The 20,232-nt window shown below is 40.2% G+C and overlaps 1 pseudogene; it reads right to left on the bottom strand.

Moving 5' to 3' along the window:
• Positions 1-2,089: 2,089 nt before the first annotated feature.
• The window catches only part of LOC120438226, an 84,052-nt pseudogene continuing 65,909 nt past the window's right edge, over positions 2,090-20,232 (bottom strand).

Below are 20,232 nucleotides of genomic sequence, written 5' to 3'. Positions count from 1 at the left end.
TAACTGAGGTGACACATAAAATGAACACAAGTAAATTTTGCAAAAACTAAGAAAGTTCAAATGGAACAAATTGATATATATATCCATATCTGCAATTTTGATGCAATATTGGTTTGGTAAAAAAGATATTTAGTAAAACTTAGTACAACTACTAAACACTACTCTGTCCTAAGGGGACAAAGATTAAAATGTAACATAGAAAACATTTTAGAGAATTAAAATCCCTCAAAGGAAAAAACATAAACTTGATATGCATATCTATGCATGCAGCTTCCTAAATGTAACATTCAGGATTATTCACTGCAGGTCCAGAAATCAGAGCTACCTCATCAGATCCAAGTGTGACATCAGCTGACACTCTTTACAGGAGATTCCATCTCAACTCTGGAGCCTGAACTCAAGGTTTTTAAGTCTGACCCTGAAACCAGAAGAGGATCTTTCTCTCTCTTCAGATCCATTGTGATCCAGTGATTTCAGTCCTGCATGATCAGGCTGATGTTTGCACAGAGCAGATAATGAAGTGAATGTTTTTGCACATTGGTAACAGTGAAACAGTTTATTTACAGTGTGGAATTGTTTGTGTTCGGAGTATGAACTGACATTCCTGAAGCTCCTGTCACACTGGTCACAGCTGAAGTTCACTTCAATGTGTGTACGTTCACGTTTGTTACGATGACCTGATTGTGAGAAGCTTTTGTCACAGTGTCTGCACTTGTATGGTGTCTCTCCTGTGTGGATTCCCTTATGCTTTTTCTTTAAGCTCACGTGCAGTGGTGAAGGATGACCCACACTGGTCACAGATGTGCTTTTTTACCCCAGTGTGGAAGAGTTCATGTATTTTTAATGTACTTGGTGTGTGGAAGCCTCTCCCACATTTTTTGCAGTAGTTCATTTTGTCTCCAGTGTGTCTACGTTGATGTGGTTTTAGGTCCCGTTGATGATTGGAGGTTTTTCCTCAAAGGTTACAAAGAAACTCTTTCCCACCACCACAATGACGACAGGGCTGAGAACTGGATCCATCTGTGTTGCTCTGCTTTTTTTATTTTTATCCTAAATGTCGCCCGAAACAAAGAGCATCTCTGCCAACGTCCAATTACATTTTACTGTTTACATTATAACACTCAGCTTACTGGGCGAAAACGACTCTTTATTTTTCCAAACAGTTCATTCAGTATAACTCCATAAGTTTACTGATGAGACTTGTTCCAAACAATCAGGTTAAAAATACAGGATAAAAAGATAAATACATACCTCACATTAACTGCACTTGTAGAGTTACTTTCTGGTGTGTGGATCTGTTGGTGTTTATTAAGCTTATGTGGAGATTTAAAAGTCTTCTCACACAGGTCACATTTGTAAGGTCTCTCCTCAGTGTGGCTAAACATGTGTTAATGTAACTGTACATCTGTTGTAAACACTTTCCCACACTGATCACAGCAGTAAACACCATTTCCAGTGTGAATCCGTAGGTGAATATTTCGGTAGTGTTTTTCACTGAAACCTTTTCCATTACAGTTGCAGCTGTAAGCCTTAATTCCAGAGTGGGTAACTTGATGCTTCTGTAAGTTTCGACTCTGAGCCAAAACTTTACCACACAAGTCACAGTAGTGTGCTTTAACTACACTGTGGATGAGTTGGTGTTTTTTAAAGCCCTCGCGATATGTAAAAGACTTTCCACACAAGTCACACCTGTAAAGTTTAAATCCACTGTGGATGAATTGGGGTTTTTTTAAGGTTTGAGCCAGGGTAAAAGACTTTCCACTGATTCACAGCTGCACGCTTTAACTCTAAAGTGGATTAGTTGGTGTGTTTTTAAGCCTCCAACCGTGGCAAAAGACTTTCCACACAAGTCACAGCTTTAAGGTTTAACTCCACTGTGGATAAGTTGGTGTGTCTTTAAGTTTTCAACCTTGGTAAAAGACATTCCACACAAGTCACAGCTGTAAGGTTTAAATCCACTGTGGATGAGTTGGTGGGTTTTTAAGTCTGCACCCTGGATAAAATCCTTCCCACACTCATCACAGCTGTAAGGTTTAACTCCATTGTGGATGAGTTGGTGTGTTTTTAACCTTTCAGCCCGGGTAAAAGACTTTCCACACAAGTCACAGCTGTAAGGTTTAAATCCACTGTGGATGAGTTGGTGTGTTTTTAAGCTTTGAGCCCTGGTAAAAGACTTTCCACACAGGTCACAGCTGTAAGGTTTAACTCCGCTGTGGATGAGTTGGTGTCTTTTTAAGTCTGCACCCTGAGTAAAACACTTCCCACACTCATCACAGCTGTAAGGTTTAATTCCACTGTGGAAGAGGTAGTGTCTTTTTAAGTCTCCACCCTCGGTAAAAGACTTTCCACACAAGTAACAGCTGTAAGGTTTAACTCCACTGTGGATGAGTTGGTGCATTTTTAACCTTTCAGCCCGGGTAAAAGACTTTCCACACAAGTCACAGCTGTAAGGTTTAACTCCACTGTGGATGAGTTGGTGTCTTTTTAACCTTTGAGCCCGGGTAAAAGACTTTCCACACAAGTCACAGCTGTAAGGTTTAAATCCACTGTGGATGAGTTGGTGTGTTTTAAGCTTTGAGCCCGGTAAAAGACTTTCCACACAGGTCACAGCTGTAAGGTTTAACTCCGCTGTGGATGAGTTGGTGTCTTTTTAAGTCTCCACCCTGGGTAAAATCCGTTCCACACAAGTCACAGCTGTAAGGTTTAACTCCACTGTGGATGAGTTGATGTGCTTTTAAGCTTCCAGCCTGGGTAAAATCCTTCCCACACTCATCACAGCTATAAGGTTTAACTCCACTGTGGATGAGTTGGTGTCTTTTTAAGTCTGCACCCTGGGTAAAACCCTTCCCACACTCATCACAGCTGTAAGGTTTAACTCCACTGTGGATGAGTTGGTGTGTTTTTAACCTTTGAGCCCGGGTAAAAGACTTTCCACACAAGTCACAGCTGTAAGGTTTAAATCCACTGTGGATGAGTTGGTGTGTTTTTAAGCTTTGAGCCCGGGTAAAAGACTTTCCACACAGGTCACAGCTGTAAGGTTTAACTCCGCTGTGGATGAGTTGGTGTCTTTTTAAGTCTCCACCCTGGGTAAAATCCGTTCCACACAAGTCACAGCTGTAAGGTTTAACTCCACTGTGGATGAGTTGACGTGCTTTTAAGCTTCCAGCCTGGGTAAAATTCTTCCCACACTCATCACAGCTGTAAGGTTTAACTCCACTGTGGATGAGTTGGTGTCTTTTTAAGTCTGCACCCTGGGTAAAACCCTTCCCACACTCATCACAGCTGTAAGGTTTAACTCCACTGTGGATGAGTTGGTGTGTTTTTAACCTTTGAGCCCGGGTAAAAGACTTTCCACACAAGTCACAGCTGTAAGGTTTAAATCCACTGTGGATGAGTTGGTGTGTTTTTAAGCTTTGAGCCCGGGTAAAAGACTTTCCACACAGGTCACAGCTGTAAGGTTTAACTCCGCTGTGGATGAGTTGGTGTCTTTTTAAGTCTCCACCCTGGGTAAAATCCGTTCCACACAAGTCACAGCTGTAAGGTTTAACTCCACTGTGGATGAGTTGATGTGCTTTTAAGCTTCCAGCCTGGGTAAAATCCTTCCCACACTCATCACAGCTGTAAGGTTTAACTCCACTGTGGATGAGTTGGTGTCTTTTTAAGTCTGCACCCTGGGTAAAACCCTTCCCACACTCATCACAGCTGTAAGGTTTAACTCCACTGTGGATGAGTTGGTGCGATTTTAACCTTTCAGCCCGAGTAAAAGACTTTCCACACAAGTCACAGCTGTAAGGTTTAACTCCACTGTGGATGAGTTGGTGCATTTTTAACCTTTCAGCCCGGGTAAAAGACTTTCCACACAAGTCACAGCTGTAAGGTTTAAATCCACTGTGGATGAGTTGGTGTGTTTTTAAGCTTTGAGCCCTGGTAAAAGACTTTCCACACAGGTCACAGCTGTAAGGTTTAACTCCACTGTGGATGAGTTGGTGTCTTTTTAAGTCTGCACCCTGAGTAAAACACTTCCCACACTCATCACAGCTGTAAGGTTTAATTCCACTGTGGAAGAGTTGGTGTCTTTTTAAGTCTCCACCCTCGGTAAAAGACTTTCCACACAAGTCACAGCTGTAAGGTTTAACTCCGCTGTGGATGAGTTGGTGTCTTTTTAAGTCTGCACCCTGAGTAAAACACTTCCCACACTCATCACAGCTGTAAGGTTTAATTCCACTGTGGAAGAGTTGGTGTCTTTTTAAGTCTCCACCCTCGGTAAAAGACTTTCCACACAAGTCACAGCTGTAAGGTTTCACTCCACTGTGGATGAGTTGGTGCGTTTTTAACCTTTCAGTCCGGGTAAAAGACTTTCCACACAAGTCACAGCTGTAAGGTTTAACTCCACTGTGGGTGAGTTGGTGTGTTTTTAACCTTTGAGCCCGGGTAAAAGACTTTCCACACAAGTCACAGCTGTAAGGTTTAACTCCGCTGTGGATGAGTTGGTGTCTTTTTAAGTCTCCACCCTGGGTAAAATCCGTTTCACACAAGTCACAGCTGTAAGGTTTAACTCCACTGTGGATGAGTTGATGTGCTTTTAAGCTTCCAGCCTGGGTAAAATCCTTCCCACACTCATCACAGCTGTAAGGTTTAACTCCACTGTGGATGAGTTGGTGTCTTTTTAAGTCTGCACCCTGGGTAAAACCCTTCCCACACTCATCACAGCTGTAAGGTTTAACTCCACTGTGGATGCGTTGGTGTCTTTTTAAGCTTTCAGTCCGGGTAAAATCTTTCCCACACTCATCACAGCTGTAGGTTTTCTCTCCCTGTCTTCTGTGACGTTTGTCGGCCTCCTGAGTGCGCTGACTTCTCGCTCCATGTTGGTCCTGCAGTGACAGAGATACAAACAGAGGCAGTGAGTGAAATGCAGTCGTGGAACAAACTGTAACTCCCTCTATTAGCGGAATCAAACATGTCAACAAACACATTGTAGGTGTGTTACCATCACCTTCTGGTGATAGTATCACATTTCAGTGATACAATGATACAATGACAGTCATAATGTAAATACATACTAAAGAAATATTGATAAGTGGAAAAAGTATTTTACTCATAAAAAATTGTGAGTTCAATTTTTGATATTGTTGTTTCAATGTGTGCCGATAAAAAATTATGTGTGTATCTTCTTGTAACCTGTAAGATAAAGCTGCTGTTAACATGTTTTTAAAAACCAACCAGCTGTGCACACAGTTTCAATAACAGTGTAACAGTGACATTTTTCTCACCTTTTGTGTTGAAGTCATTGTTTCCTCTGTAGTGGCTGAGCTGAGTCCAAATGGCTGAAATTGTTCCTCTGTTGCTCCACCAGACTCTTCTCCTGTTACTCAGCTGGGACATAAAAAGTATATGCATTTTATCCCTGATATAAAAAAAAAAGCAGAGCAAATAAACATGACTAAACTCCTCAATACATATGAAACTTCAATGTGGAACCCGGTGGTTGTATGTAGGGATGGGTATCGTTTAAGTTTTATGCGATACCAATACCAAACTGGTACTTTTGAAACGGTGCTGGTGCTTAAACGGTGCTCAAACCGGTGCTTAAAGAATGGAGAACACGAAATTGGTCCAAAAACCTCTTGTGTTCAGCTGTTTTTTTGTAAAAAGATAACAATGTTAGCCTTTTCTGCAGCTATAGGGCACATATGGTATCACTCTTGGCTGGAAGCAGTGCTTAAACAATGGAAAAAACACAAACTTTATGCAAAAACCTCTCATGTTTAACTGTTTCCCGCTTTTTCTTTGATCACTTTTTGGCCAGGGTGAAGGGAGTATCTGCCATCAAACAAGAAGACAGCCGCATGTAACTACGATGGTGTTTGCTGGTTCACCTTACATGCATTAATGTAATAAGCACGGTGTGAGGTCTCGCAGCAAGTTATCAAATACGGCGCATTTCTTGGCTTAAAAAACCCCCGCTATGCGTCGCCGGATTTTAGGTGTTACCTCCTTTGACAGTATCACAGTATCACCTTAAACCACTTGTTGCAGGCTGCTGAGTTTGCATCTTTTGCTGTGAAGTACAGCCAGACTTTTGACCACTTCGCCTTGGACATTTTTAATCTGTAGCTCTGCTCTAAAAGAACGTACGTACCTGGACCCTCCTACTATCCTTGGAAACCTAAAATGATTGGCTAGAATCTAAAGTGTATCACAGCTCAGGAAAAATAAACCACCGAAATGGAAATGTGCGCTGCTTTTCGGTCTGCTTACTACCGTTTATGTCAGAACTGGTGCCATCACGGCACCAGATACCGGTACTCATCCCTAGTTGTATGTATATATTTTTAGGAGCAGGAAGATGACAGTGACGTCCTAAGGTCACATGAGCTTGTGGGCCATGCAGACGTAATCTTTTCTTAATCTTAAGCTTTGACTCTAAAATATATGGTGTTCCACAGTTGACCATAATCTTACAGAGAATGCAATGAATTTATAGATAATTAAAGTCAGCAGGGCTCGCAAAATCGCTTTTCCAGTCTATGCAAACTTCAAAAAGCAAATGGCCTCGATCTTGGTTCCACTTAACCCTTACCCTTGACTTCAGTGGAAATTTCAGATTCAGGATCTGACACAGACTGATTCATGTTCTACACAGTTCTTACAAGTTCATAGAAATTTCTGTTCAATTAGAAACAAGTATTTGAGTTGATGACTGTGATTTTTATACAGTTGTTGTGATTTGTATTTTAACAACTTTCTGATTAATTTTTGTTTCTGTTACAATATTATACTTTAATGTATAATATTGTAACAGAAACAAAACATTAAAAAATTGCTCTCTTTTTTATTCGGGCTACTTAAATTTATTTTGGGCTACCAAAAACTGAAGAGTGCCTGCCCGAAGGACTACCAGAGATTTTGACATTTTGTGAGCCTTGGTCAGTAATATATCCACAAACACGACAAGAAAGTCAGTTAATGCTATCATTCTACTAGAGCTGGGCGATAGAACGATAACGATATGTATTGCGAAATAACTTTTTCTCGATAGAAAAATTAAACTATTGCGATAGGCCTCATCTCTATTGTTCTCTTTAAAAAAAAGAAAAGCCAATCCAAATTAAGTAGCACAGAGCCAAACCAATCACAGCCGCAGCGTCATGTCACGTGACTTGTTATGTACAGCACAAGTGCCAAATCGCACACGTGTATTTGTTTAGGAAGCAGCCAGCCGCCGTGCCGCCCGTAATGGAGGAAATGAGTGTGCCGACTAGAGGAAAATCAACCGAGAGCGTGACCGAAGGTTACCGAAGAGAAAACAGATGGTGGTTCCAATGCCAGAGAAATTGTTGAACGGAAGGGCCACAGAAGTCCCGTAGTGTGAAGGTATTTCAGCTACTTCAACTCTGACAAAAAACAGAGTAGCGCGCACTGTAAATTGTGCCAAAAGCAAGTCCGAAATCCAATAAACAGGTGCATGCTTAATCTCTGACTGAAATATATATATATATATATATATATATATATATATATATATATATATATATATATATATATATATATATATATACACACACACACACACACACACACACATATATGTGTGTGTGTGTGTGTGTGTGTGTGTGTGTGTGTAAGATATAGATATATATATATGTGTGTGTGATATATATACATACATACAGTGGCTTGCAAAAGTATTCGGCCCCCTTGAACTTTTCCACATTTTGTCACATTACAGCCACAAACATGAATCAATCTTATTGGAATTCCAGGTGAAAGACCAATACAAAGTGGTGTACACGTGAGAAGTGGAACGAAAATCATACATGATTCCAAACATTATTTACAAATAAATAACTGCAAAGTGGGCTGTGCGTAATTATTCAGCCCCCTGAGTCAATACTTTGTAAAACCACCTTTTGCTGCAATTACAGCTGCCAGTCTTTTAGGGTATGTCTCTACCAGCTTTGCACATCTAGAGACTGAAATCCTTGCCCATTCTTCTTTGCAAAACAGCTCCACCTCAGTCAGATTAGATGGACAGCGTTTGTGAACAGCAGTTTTCAGATCTTGCCACAGATTCTCGATTGGATTTAGACACCAGACAGGTCAGGGATAAAGTTATTGAGAAATTTAAAGCAGGCTTAGGCTACAAAAAGATTTCCCAAGCCTTGAACATCCCACGGAGCACTGTTCAAGCCATCATTCAGAAATGGAAGGAGTATGGCACAACTGTAAACCTACCAAGACAAGGCCGTCCCACCTAAACTCACAGGCCGAACAAGGAGAGCGCTGATCAGAAATGCAGCCAAGAGGCCCATGGTGACTCTGGACGAGCTGCAGAGATCTACAGCTCAGGTGGGGAATCTGTCCATAGGACAACTATTAGTCGTGCACTGCACAAAGTTGGCCTTTATGGAAGAGTGGCAAGAAGAAAGCCATTGTTAACAGAAAACCATAAGAAGTCCCGTTTGCAGTTTGCCACAAGCCATGTGGGGACACAGCAAACATGTGGAAGAAGGTGCTCTGGTCAGATGAGACCAAATGGAACTTTTGGCCAAAATGCAAAACGCTATGTGTGGCGGAAAACTAACACTGCACATCACTCTGAACACACCATCCCCACTGTCAAATATGGTGGTGGCAGCATCATGCTCTGGGGTGCTTCTCTTCAGCAGGGACAGGGAAGCTGGTCAGAGTTGATGGGAAGATGGATGGAGCCAAATACAGGGCAATCTTGGAAGAAAACCTCTTGGAGTCTGCAAAAGACTTGAGACTGGGGCGGAGGTTCACCTTCCAGCAGGACAACGACCCTAAACATAAAGCCAGGGCAACAATGGAATGGTTTAAAACAAAACATATCCATGTGTTAGAATGGCCCAGTCAAAGTCCAGATCTGAATCCAATCGAGAATCTGTGGCAAGATCTGAAAACTGCTGTTCACAAACGCTGTCCATCTAATCTGACTGAGCTGGAGCTGTTTTGCAAAGAAGAATGGGCAAGGATTTCAGTCTCTAGATGTGCAAAGCTGGTAGAGACATACCCTAAAAGACTGGCAGCTGTAATTGCAGCAAAAGGTGGTTCTACAAAGTATTGACTCAGGGGCTGAATAATTACGCACACCCCACTTTGCAGTTATTTATTTGTAAAAATGTTTGGAATCATGTATGATTTTCGTTCCACTTCTCACGTGTACACCACTTTGTATTGGTCTTTCACGTGGAATTCCAATAAAATTGATTCATGTTTGTGGCTGTAATGTGACAAAATGTGGAAAAGTTCAAGGGGGCCGAATACTTTTGCAAGCCACTGTATGTATATATATATATAGATATAGATATATATATTGTCAGGAATAGAAATATTTTACTGCTATTATTTGCGGCTATTTTATAATCATCATTACCATTTCATGTGATGTTACACTCAGATGCATTCAGATGTTCCAATATATTGGTATTATATTAGTCTTTATTACAGGTTCAGTTATAATCAGTTGAATCTATAATTTAAAGGTTTTTGAATGTTTTTATATTCTTACACATAGTCTTCAGTGGGGGAGAAGCTGACTGCAGGCTGACAGGAAATGCGTCTGCAGAGCATGTTTTGCAGAAGTGAAACCGAAAGCAGAGTGAGTGCAAGCCAAAGAGCAGGGTGTTATTATGCATGTAACACACGCTTAGAGGATCACTGATAGGGAAAGTTCAAATTGTTTTGCTTAGGGTGGCTTTTAGACTATATTAGAGGAGCAAACATATTGGCAGATCTAAGATCATCATTCGAGTGTGACATTTAGCCTAGAAATTACACAGAGTTCAGCTGTGTATGAGCACAGGCCTTATGTCTGGCTAAGATGAGAGGTGTGAGGTTAGCTGGGGTGCAGACAGGTCATGACACGTACTTAGCATACACTGCGGACACATACACACCATGGTAGATCTATTTTGGTAGGGCAGAAATGCAGAAGTGTGCCGACGTACTTAGAGGAAGTGCACCAGACGAGCGACAGCGAAGAGGGGAAGCACCGACCCGAAGACAATGTTCTTTAGAGCTATGTTAAAGGTCATGGAACAGTTTGTGGTTTGGATTGACGTAAGCTGTACTATTGTCTATTTTTGTAAAAGAGGGGGGGCTTTGTTATTGTACCCATATAAAACTTTGTCTCATGATTGTAAGTTCAGTTCGACGCTGAAATCTGCACAGCGGTCGGACTCACACATGTGTTTATTAAAATGCCGTCTAAATTGCACACGCCTGGATCTGTGGTTATTTATGGATTCCTCTCTCAACATTGAACCCTAACATTTGGGGGCTCGTTCCGGTGAGAGAGAGGGAATGTTGGGGTTTTGGTGAGATCCGGGGTCCGTGGTAATTGGACGGGCAGACGGTAATCAGTGGTGAAAGTGGGCAGGCATTCCCCGGGGCATTTAAAGGTAAGACACTGCCTGTTGAAATATATTTCCAAAAGGTGTCACATTGGGCATGTCAAATTAAAAGCCTGGTCGCTGTAATTACTGGTGAATGTCTGTTTTTTAATTTTGGCGAAATTTTGATGAAGTTTACCGGTTGAAGTAATGATAATGAAGTATAAGTGACAGTACTGAGTAATGAGAATAAAGGAATGAAAAGAGAATTAAAGCAGTTGGAGCTGCTAAGTGAACTCTTAGAATGATAGGGAATTTGGTCATTGTGTGGGTTCAAGTCCCATTGGTTATGCAATCCTTAAGAACTTTCTCGGAGGTGACGCTCCCTGCTGGATAGAGAAATTTATCCTTCACCTAGCGATGACTAGGGATAGTTTCGGGCAACATCCGAAGAGGACTGGGGAATCTCTAAAACTGTTGAGGGTTGTCCTTAATCTTAATCCTGTTTTGGGTGTAGATTGTTGTTTCAAATTATTCTAAATTACTTTAGGACGAGGAGTCTGGGACCCTTAAGAAGCGCATAGCCCGGACGTTGCGATCCCTCCTCGATGTGGACGCGCATTGTTGACCTATCACAGAGTAGGGTTAGCTCGGTTTGGCTTGACCGTGGGGTACAGGGCATCCTGAGATAAGCCAGTGGTTGGACCACTTTACCGTTTGGAACGGTATCTGCGCTTTTTTGGCTACGATAAATTTGGTTAGGGCATTAGCAATCGGGCCACCGTCAGGGACGGAATACTGGCTAAAATTGGTCGCAAAAAAGTCAGGGACTTTTATCGGTTGGACCGTTATGGGTAAATTTGTCGAAATTTATAGGATTTAAGAGGCCTAAAAAATCTGTGCAGTTGTAATTAATAAGACGTCTGTAATATAAAATATGAGATCTATGAGTAAGATCAGTCTCTGTGTCAGTAATGCACAGCATGTGCACTGATGGTGTGTAAATGCAAATGAGCAGCAGTGACGCGCAGAGAGGGTGGTTTCAGTTTTCGAGAGGACTGAGCGCTTTGCTAAATGCCTGTATATAAGAGGTTGGTTTTGCTTATTATGAGAGTGTAAATACAGTTTGAATATATTAGTGTGGATGTATAGTAAATGACTGAATTTTGATAGATGTATATTTCGTGAGCCATAAATGTTGGTGTGTTTTATTTTCAGTTATGTGTGTGGGGAGAAGCTGTGAGGACGATGAGAGGTTTCAGTTTTCTTTTTCTTTTTTCTTTTGACTTGCTCTTTCTGATCATGGAAGGCATGTCCAAAATACTCGTATGAAAGCGTATTTTGTGTGATTTTAACTGTGTGAATGCTGTCAGTATTTGATTTGAGTGACTGGGTGATTTGTCTGAGTAAGTGAAAAGGGGAAGTTTGAGAGAGAGAAAGGCAGTGCGTGTGAGACGATTTATGGCGTCTGAAAGAGGTTAGAACTTTTAAAGGTGTGTATGGAATAAAGGAGTGTGAAATATATTTCTTGTGTGATGAAAAAGTAGGATGTGCTAAAGTTTGAAAGTGTTTTTAATTCAAGAAAACAAAAAAACAAAGGAGTTAGATTAGTTTGAGGAACAGGAAATATTGCTCTGTGTATCGGGGCTGCAGCGACAGGAAATAGTGAACAGGAACTGTGCATGCCCATATATGGGAACTGAGTGTGTGCAGAAAGAACACAGAGAGACAGACGAGGAAATGGGAGCAAATGAAGCCTTTAAGAAAAATGAATATATTACTAATTGTATGCTTTAGTGTGTCAATACAGGTGGGCGTCTTTCAACTTTGCAACCTTGAGTTCAGCAGCAGAAAAGTAGATTAAAAGAATTGGGAAAATAAGCCAGTCTTTGGCTCGAAATTGTGCGGCTGGATCTCTCACTTTGTCCCTGAAGCGGAGAAGAAGTTCAAAGGACAGTCAATCGCCTGATGAAGACCGACAGAACATCGTGAACTTGAATACAGCAGGCAAACGACAGTGCCACTGATCCAGTAACACTGATGACGACTGACGACCAGCAGCAGCATGTAAGAGTAATGTAACATGTACTGTGAAAATACAGGCTGGGCAGTTGAACAGCGGGATAAAGAATTGTGGAAGAGCACTGGACATTGAGTGATATTTTGCCATGCTGGGACTTAATCTGAAAGAAAGACTGTAAAGAAACAGAGAAGAAGACAACAGCTGAGTTGAGACTGTGTTTGCTGGAGCTTTGAAGCCCGAACAGGACATTGTGCAGAGAGGACCAGTGAGAGATGAAGCTGGACGAGTTCGACTCATGAGAATATAGGATATAATTGGATTGAAAATTGAAGCCTGAACTCATGAATTGTTTAGGGATGTCCACTACAGCATAACAAAGAGGTAAACATTAGAAAAGGTAAGAATAATGAACGAAAATAATTGGCATTACCTTAATGAATAGAAAACACACATACAAATTGTTACATGTGAGATTATTTTTGGAATGAATCAGAAGTGAGATAGTTTGAATCTAAAGCTCAGTGGTGAAATGCATAAATTAAATATGAATATATAGGATGCAATGAAGAAGCAGCTTACACGTAGTGTACATTAACATGAATACATCGCAGGCAAACGAAGAACTCAATGAATTAATTTAATGAAGAAGCAGTTTACACCCAATTAACATGAAATGCAGGGAAGAACACGCTTACATGCATGGCATAATTGGTGTTTCTGATCAGAGATAGAGAAATGGGTTATTTAACCACTGGTGATAATAATGAAAATGTCTTAGTTTTGTTATTTTCAGGAGTAAAGCAGACTTGGACCGGCTCTCCAGATCCAGCAGTCGGAAGAAAGTTAGAGGTTAACATCTATGGATAAGTTAAGGCAAGTTTCTGGTTGAATTGTTCACAGCATGATGTGTCCAGGAACCTGAAAAGCAAGCCCCAGCTCCTGGCTGAAGACCAGGAGGGCGGTAATTTAAGGTGGGAAATCAAAATGTGGGTTAGTAACTCGGGAAAAAGAAAACTGACTGCTTAACTGGAGAGTTGGGAAGAAGTCTGGGAGACTGTGAAGCCATAGATGCAAAATAATATATACCCATACACACAAACAGAAAATGCATTAACCTTATAAAGACAAGCTCCTGAAGCTTAATGAACAGATATTGATTTAAAACCTGGCTAAGAACATAAGCATATGCAATGAAGATCTGCTTGCTGCTTGTATGAGTGAGAGAATGGTGTGAATGGTTAATAAAATTGATGGAAAGATTTAAAATAGATGGAAAAAAACAAAAGAAAAGTGTTTATAAGAGTGACTCAGGAGTGCTCTTGTACTGAGTGATCAAAATCAGTGATTAGTATAGAAAGAAAATGAAAATAATTCAATAATGTGATAAGGTGTAAACATGTATTTTTCTTGTCAAGTTGGCAGTTGAGCTGTGAGTCTATGAGCAGAGACACTTCCTCTCTTCATTTTTTCTTAACACTTCCTGTGTGTGTGTGTGATTGAGGCCTTAAAGGAGGGGTAGATTGTTCAGAGGTGCAAATTTGATTAGGAGGTTTATAAATTAGTGTTGACACATTGTTGTAAGGTGTTAGGCTGAATCTGAGTATGGTAAAGTGCTTAACCGGGGTTATTGTTGTGTACGAAACGGTGCAGCTTTTGGCGAGGTTTTCAGTGTGTCGAACGGGTGAAATTTAAGATTGTTTCAGATTTTGGAGGCTGTTGTTTTATTTCCAGAGAGGGTGTTTGATTATTTCCAGAGAGGGTGTTTGAGTAAGACATGGATATGTCTGAGAGGGGCCCCAAAAATTTTTTGTAGTAGTAAGTGCACTCAGGAAAAAACCTGTCAGGTGATTTTGTTTGGTACTTTGATGAGCTAATAATCAGCTCTCTTTTTTCATTTTTGTTCTAAGCAGGCCTGGAAGACAGTGAACCGACGGCGCTGACAAAATTACCAAGTACGAAAATCAGGTGGGCTTTACAGAATTATAATTGATTACAATCAGAGACTGAGTGGCGGCAAGTCTCTGTCTAAAAAATGATTGCAGCGTGTCAATCCAGTCAAAAATAGAGAACTACTCTCCTAAAAAGGAAAACGAAATAAAACAAATGATTGAGCTCATTTTGCTGATGTGGAGCATCTGATGACGTGCGCAGAAGGCTGCAGATCAGCAAAAATATCATGTGTGAATGCATATGAGTGAATGTGAGTGATGGGACCAAGGGGGAAATAAATAAAAGGACAAGTGGGAGACTTAAATCTGGGGATGCTGATTTTGGGTTGCTGATGTATGTTTGGAGAAAATTTCTTTTTACTGGGGTTAGATTATGGGATTACATTATATTGTTGGGAGAATGCAAAATGCTAAAAGGGGAACATTGTTTGATGAGATTCAAGTTACCATTAACTGAGGTAACTCATGATTAATAACTGTTTTGTTTAAGTTTGTTTTTGTCATGACACAGACTGGATCATAGAGGGAGAGTATGAAATGGAAAGTACAGGTTTTGTTTCCAGGAAGTTCCAAGGATCCAGAGTTCAATGGAGCAACGAGTTGGAGAAGATTTGACATGATGATTAAATTGATTTTGTTCCTTAAACACAGGTTTTCAGGGCTGGAGCAAAACACCGGAGAGGAGAATTGCTGAGCTGTCCTGAGAAATGATATGACTAACCTTTTTTCCCTTTTAATTTCCTAAGCTTGGGTGAAGCATTTTGAGTTTTTTGCCACATGAGATGTGTCAAAAAAGAGAGGGATTTAAGATTTAATTTGTTTAATTTGAAAGGGGTTTTACTAGGATTTTATAACGATTGGGGTTGTTTGATAATTTAGATATGGTAAAACTGAGGCAGAGATTTTTAATTCTAAAGAAAGGAGTAAAATGAACTGAATTCTGTTTAGAAGATAAATTGCTGGGGTTAATAAGAAGTTGTACACCAAATTTAGAGGGAAATTGTGGGAATAAAGGATATGCTTTGGGGAAAATAGTGAACATTTGATGAGTAGAAAATGTGGGATTTCTTTTTGATTTTTAGGATAAGATGTCACAGTGACATAATGTTAGAATGTTGTTATAATGTAGGCTTTAGAAACAGATAGTAAATAGATTTATTTCTAGGGTAGAGGAGAGCTTTTTATGAGGATGTTAAAAGTCTCGCTGACTCAAATGAATAATATTGGAGATTATATATGTAGAAAGGATTTTTTCATACACATTGCATTTTTGTGCCTTTGACGGAGTTGTGGCTCAGAGAGTCGTCTCTTGAGGGTCACAAACTTTTGGTTAACGTTATGATTAGCCAATCTACTGTGAGAATGACCTGAGTTTTGAAGGATTGCACACGCTTACAGACATATAGAGTTCATTAAGACCTGACAGTATTGATTCCAGGCAAAAGGCCTGAAATCCATTTAGCATTTAATTGAATAGGAGTTTCGTTTGTAACTAAACTGTGTGACATGTAAAATATTGAGATAACACATGCAGCTTTAAATTAGTCCTCTTATATAAAATGCAGTTACAGAATAACAAATACTTGTTGAAGGGATCAAGTTTTTGCTTTAAACCAGGTCCAAAGGGGGGAAAGCTTATGTATTTTGGTTAAGACTGATAAAATATAATTAGAATGTACCATTACATTAAGAGCAGTAAAATGAAATAAAATGATATATTAAAACAGGTTATAACACAGGAACTGTGAGTGTTAAAATGAAGTTAGTGTCAACACACAGAAGTTGTTCCTAGGGAGCTTTTAGCTATGATGAAAGTTATTTAGGAGTAATTGATTATATGCTTAAACTTAGTTGATTAAAATGGTTGTTTTTTCTTTGATCCTTGTGTAGAATAAGTGTTTATGATGATATTCTTGTGAAAGATGATTTTAGGCCAGAGCTGTGACAGTACAGGATGTTGAATAGAGTGAACAACAGGAAACATATGACAGCAGTGCTGTAAGACTGTTAAAAAGCTGTAGATTGAGATGAGTAATGTTTAAGATTATATAGGAACAAAAGTCAGAAAGTCAAAACATAATTAGGTTTATGCTTTTGAATGAAGAGAACAATTGAGGAAACAGAGTAAGTTAGAGCATAGTAGGGAGAAGGTTTTTATCCATTACAGTTAAGGTGAATCTAGTCTTAGACTAGGATCGACTCCGTGAATTATTAGTTTCGGTCATGCTTTTCGTTGTTTTGGTGACCTCTGGATGTTATCCAGAGGTCAAAAGGGGAAGTGTCAGGAATAGAAATATTTTACTGCTATTATTTGCGGCTATTTTATAATCATCATTACCATTTCATGTGATGTTACACTCAGATGCATTCAGATGTTCCAATATATTGGTATTATATTAGTCTTTATTACAGGTTCAGTTATAATCAGTTGAATCTATAATTTAAAGGTTTTTGAATGTTTTTATATTCTTACACATAGTCTTCAGTGGGGAGAAGCTGACTGCAGGCTGACAGGAAATGCGCCTGCAGAGCATGTTTTGCAGAAGTGAAACCGAAAGCAGAGTGAGTGCAAGCCAAAGAGCAGGGTGTTATTATGCATGTAACACACGCTTAGAGGGATCACTGATAGGGGAAAGTTCAAATTGTTTTGCTTAGGGTGGCTTTTAGACTATATTAGGAGGAGCAAACATATTGGCAGATCTAAGATCATCATTCGAGTGTGACATTTAGCCTAGAAATTACACAGAGTTCAGCTGTGTATGAGCACAGGCCTTATGTCTGGCTAAGATGAGAGGTGTGAGGTTAGCTGGGGTGCAGACAGGTCATGACACGTGCTTAGCATACACTGCGGACACATACACACCATGGTAGATCTATTTTGGTAGGGCAGAAATGCAGAAGTGTGCCGACGCATTTAGAGGAAGTGCACCAGACGAGCGACAGCGAAGAGGGGAAGCACCGAATTCAAGACAATGTTCTTTAGAGCTATGTTAAAGGTCATGGAACAGTTTGTGGTTTGGATTGACGTAAGCTGTACTATTGTCTATTTTTGTAAAAGAGGGGGGGCTTTGTTATTGTACCCATATAAAACCTTGTCTCATGATTGTAAGTTCAGTTCGACGCTGAAATCTGCACAGCGGTCGGACTCACACATGTGTTTATTAAAATGCCGTCTAAATTGCACACGCCTGGATCTGTGGTTATTTATGGATTCCTCTCTCAACATTGAACCCTAACAATATATACATATGTATGTATATATATATTGCAATAATTTATTCATATTTATTATAAATAATTCTAATTACACATCTTGCTTCCATGTTTGTATCCTGTGTCACTAAAAATACATTTTATTTGAGTTTTATACATTGATTAATTACCTGTAGAATCTCCTTATCATATTAAGTGATTCATAATTGTCACTTCACTCAAAAGTGATTACATCCTTGCACTACATACTTTAGGTTCATTTTTTGCAGGCAGGTTTCTGAGAGAGAACAGGCAGATTTAGAATATAGCATGCAGCGTTCTATAGATGGGTGCATAAAAAATGAAAAATTACATGTATGTGCTAACTCTCTAAACACTTTGTTACAAAAGTGATTTACAAGTACAAAATATTTATGACCACATTTTGAGCCCATACTTGAGCTTTGCCCCGGAAAATGGCGCATCAAGCCAAAATCCTTTTCACGCCCACCCCCGTGACATCACGCTCTCATAGCCCTTTTCCCCCCTTCTCAGCAAGCTTCCACTACTCTCACCCTGGGGTTGCGCTCCCCCAGGCTTGTACCTGTGGCTTCATGTCCTGGGGGTGGGGGTTGGTTGTTCTCCTGCCCTGCACCCCATCCTTTTGTTCATATTCCAAGACTATTTTTCTTTATGTATTCTTTCCCCCTAGCAACCCCCATATTATGATGTTGCAAGCAATCACAAACTCTACAGTCTGTCTAACTCCAATGTATACCAAGCAATCTATTATTCTCAACAGAGCTAAACTCAACATAAACTGAACCCACATTAAAGTTAGCTCGATGCTTACCTTTAGACGAGCCCACAAACCGAGAGAAACTCCGTGATGAAGCTGAAAGTCTTAAGAAACAGGTCAGGGAACAGAGACCCACGTGGTTCACGCTGATCTCAGCTAGGATCCAGGAGACAAGGGTGTGCAGATCGATGCAGATATCGATCCAAACGTTGGTAGTGGTATATGTTCCTGTAAGTTCACTACTTTACTCCCGTTTCATGAAAAAGCAGCTCTCTCTGCTCGACTCCTCTCCCGCACACACACTTTGCCCCGCCCCCTTTTACCCGGCTCCGCTATGATTTGTTGCTGTGTGGTCACGTGACTCAGGTGCACAACGTAACCCCGTGGAGTGTTATTTCAAAAGTAGCGCCTATCTCCTTTTCCTAAACTCTTTTCCTTGGCCTCGATGAAAACGTCATCGTGGGAATGACAACTGCTGAGGACTCAGGAAAAGAGAGGAGCGGTGCTGAGAATTAGAACAGCCTTACACTCGTCTCTCTGTAACAATGTGACACCGGACGTCCGCCTGTTGAAACTACATTGTGCTGAAGATGGACTACAAAACAAACATCTTACTTCGTCATAATGTGTTCTAACCCTGTTGTTTTATGGAGGTCATATAAACGAGAACAGCCTGTTAAAAATATTGCTTCATTATTAAGTTTGAATTTTAAAGAAGAAGGAACAAGTAGGGTCAGATATACTAACATCTGCAGCAGCTCAAACACGTCTTTTGATGTTAAAGAGCTGCTAGATTTACTGAAGAGACTGTCCTAAAAGTCTCCAGTCAGTCCTCAAGCTGTGTTTTGATGTGAGCCCCACTTATTTTTCCTCCATAATACAGTTTATATGAAGCTAAAATTAATTATGCTTCTCATTTTTTTTAATAGTGCACAAAGCTAACTCTCTGCTGAATATGTAAAAAATAAAAGTGTTACTGTGTTACATGCATGAATGTTGCTCATGGTCAGATGGGAAATAATGTTTTCTGTTCTTTAGCACATCAAACAGTCAGCTGTTCACAGGTGCTCTCTTTGGAATACCAGGACCGCCATAATGAATTAATTAAATAAACCATTAAATAATTAATTAAAATCAGAACTAATTAATAACATAAATATTTTCAACACATGTAATTAATTAAATATTGACACATTTGATTAATTATTGACATATTTAATTAATTAATGACACGTTTAATTAATTATTGACATATTTAATTAATTATTTAATGATTTATTTATTTAATTCATTTTGGCACTTTTGTCCCCTTCATCTCTCTTCTTGAAATAGTTGTATCTCTCAGCCTCACCCGTCAAACTAAGTGGGCGGGGTTAACGCTGCCATACAGCTTCTCTAACATTTGATTGGTTGCAAAGTAAGTCAAAACAGGTCGATCCTAGGCTGTATCCCAATTCAGGGTCTTCAACCTTAAAGTATGCAGCCTCAACGGTCCCCAAGGGCCGCATACTCAAAGGGCCTTTCTCAATATGCGTACTTGTGCGTACTTGCGTTCTCGTGTACTCGTGATACGTCATCAGTCGGAGACCAAGTACTGTTCCAATTCGAAGTATGCATCAAACCGAGAACGCGAAAAAGTCCCGGATGTGTTCTCGCTCTGCCCGTTTTATCGAGCATGCATCAGTGGTGACTTGTGTGGACTTGGTACAGCTAAATATCCCAGAATGCATTTCGTCCGAAACTCAGATAAAGCCGTTTCTCAATTCTCAAATGCACGTGAGTACGCATCGCGCGTCTCGGCGAGTCCGTATCTCGCATGCGTTCTTGGCCAGTACGTACTCGCCGAGAACGCGAGTACGTACTCACGTACTTGAGAATTGAGAAACGGCAAAAGACCACTAAGGCCGGAAGTGC

This window comes from Oreochromis aureus, linkage group 3 (genome assembly GCF_013358895.1).
Source record: "Oreochromis aureus strain Israel breed Guangdong linkage group 3, ZZ_aureus, whole genome shotgun sequence".
NCBI lineage: Eukaryota > Metazoa > Chordata > Actinopteri > Cichliformes > Cichlidae > Oreochromis > Oreochromis aureus.
The sequence above is the reverse complement of the archived record's forward strand: the minus strand, read 5'-3'. Positions and strand labels throughout refer to the sequence as shown.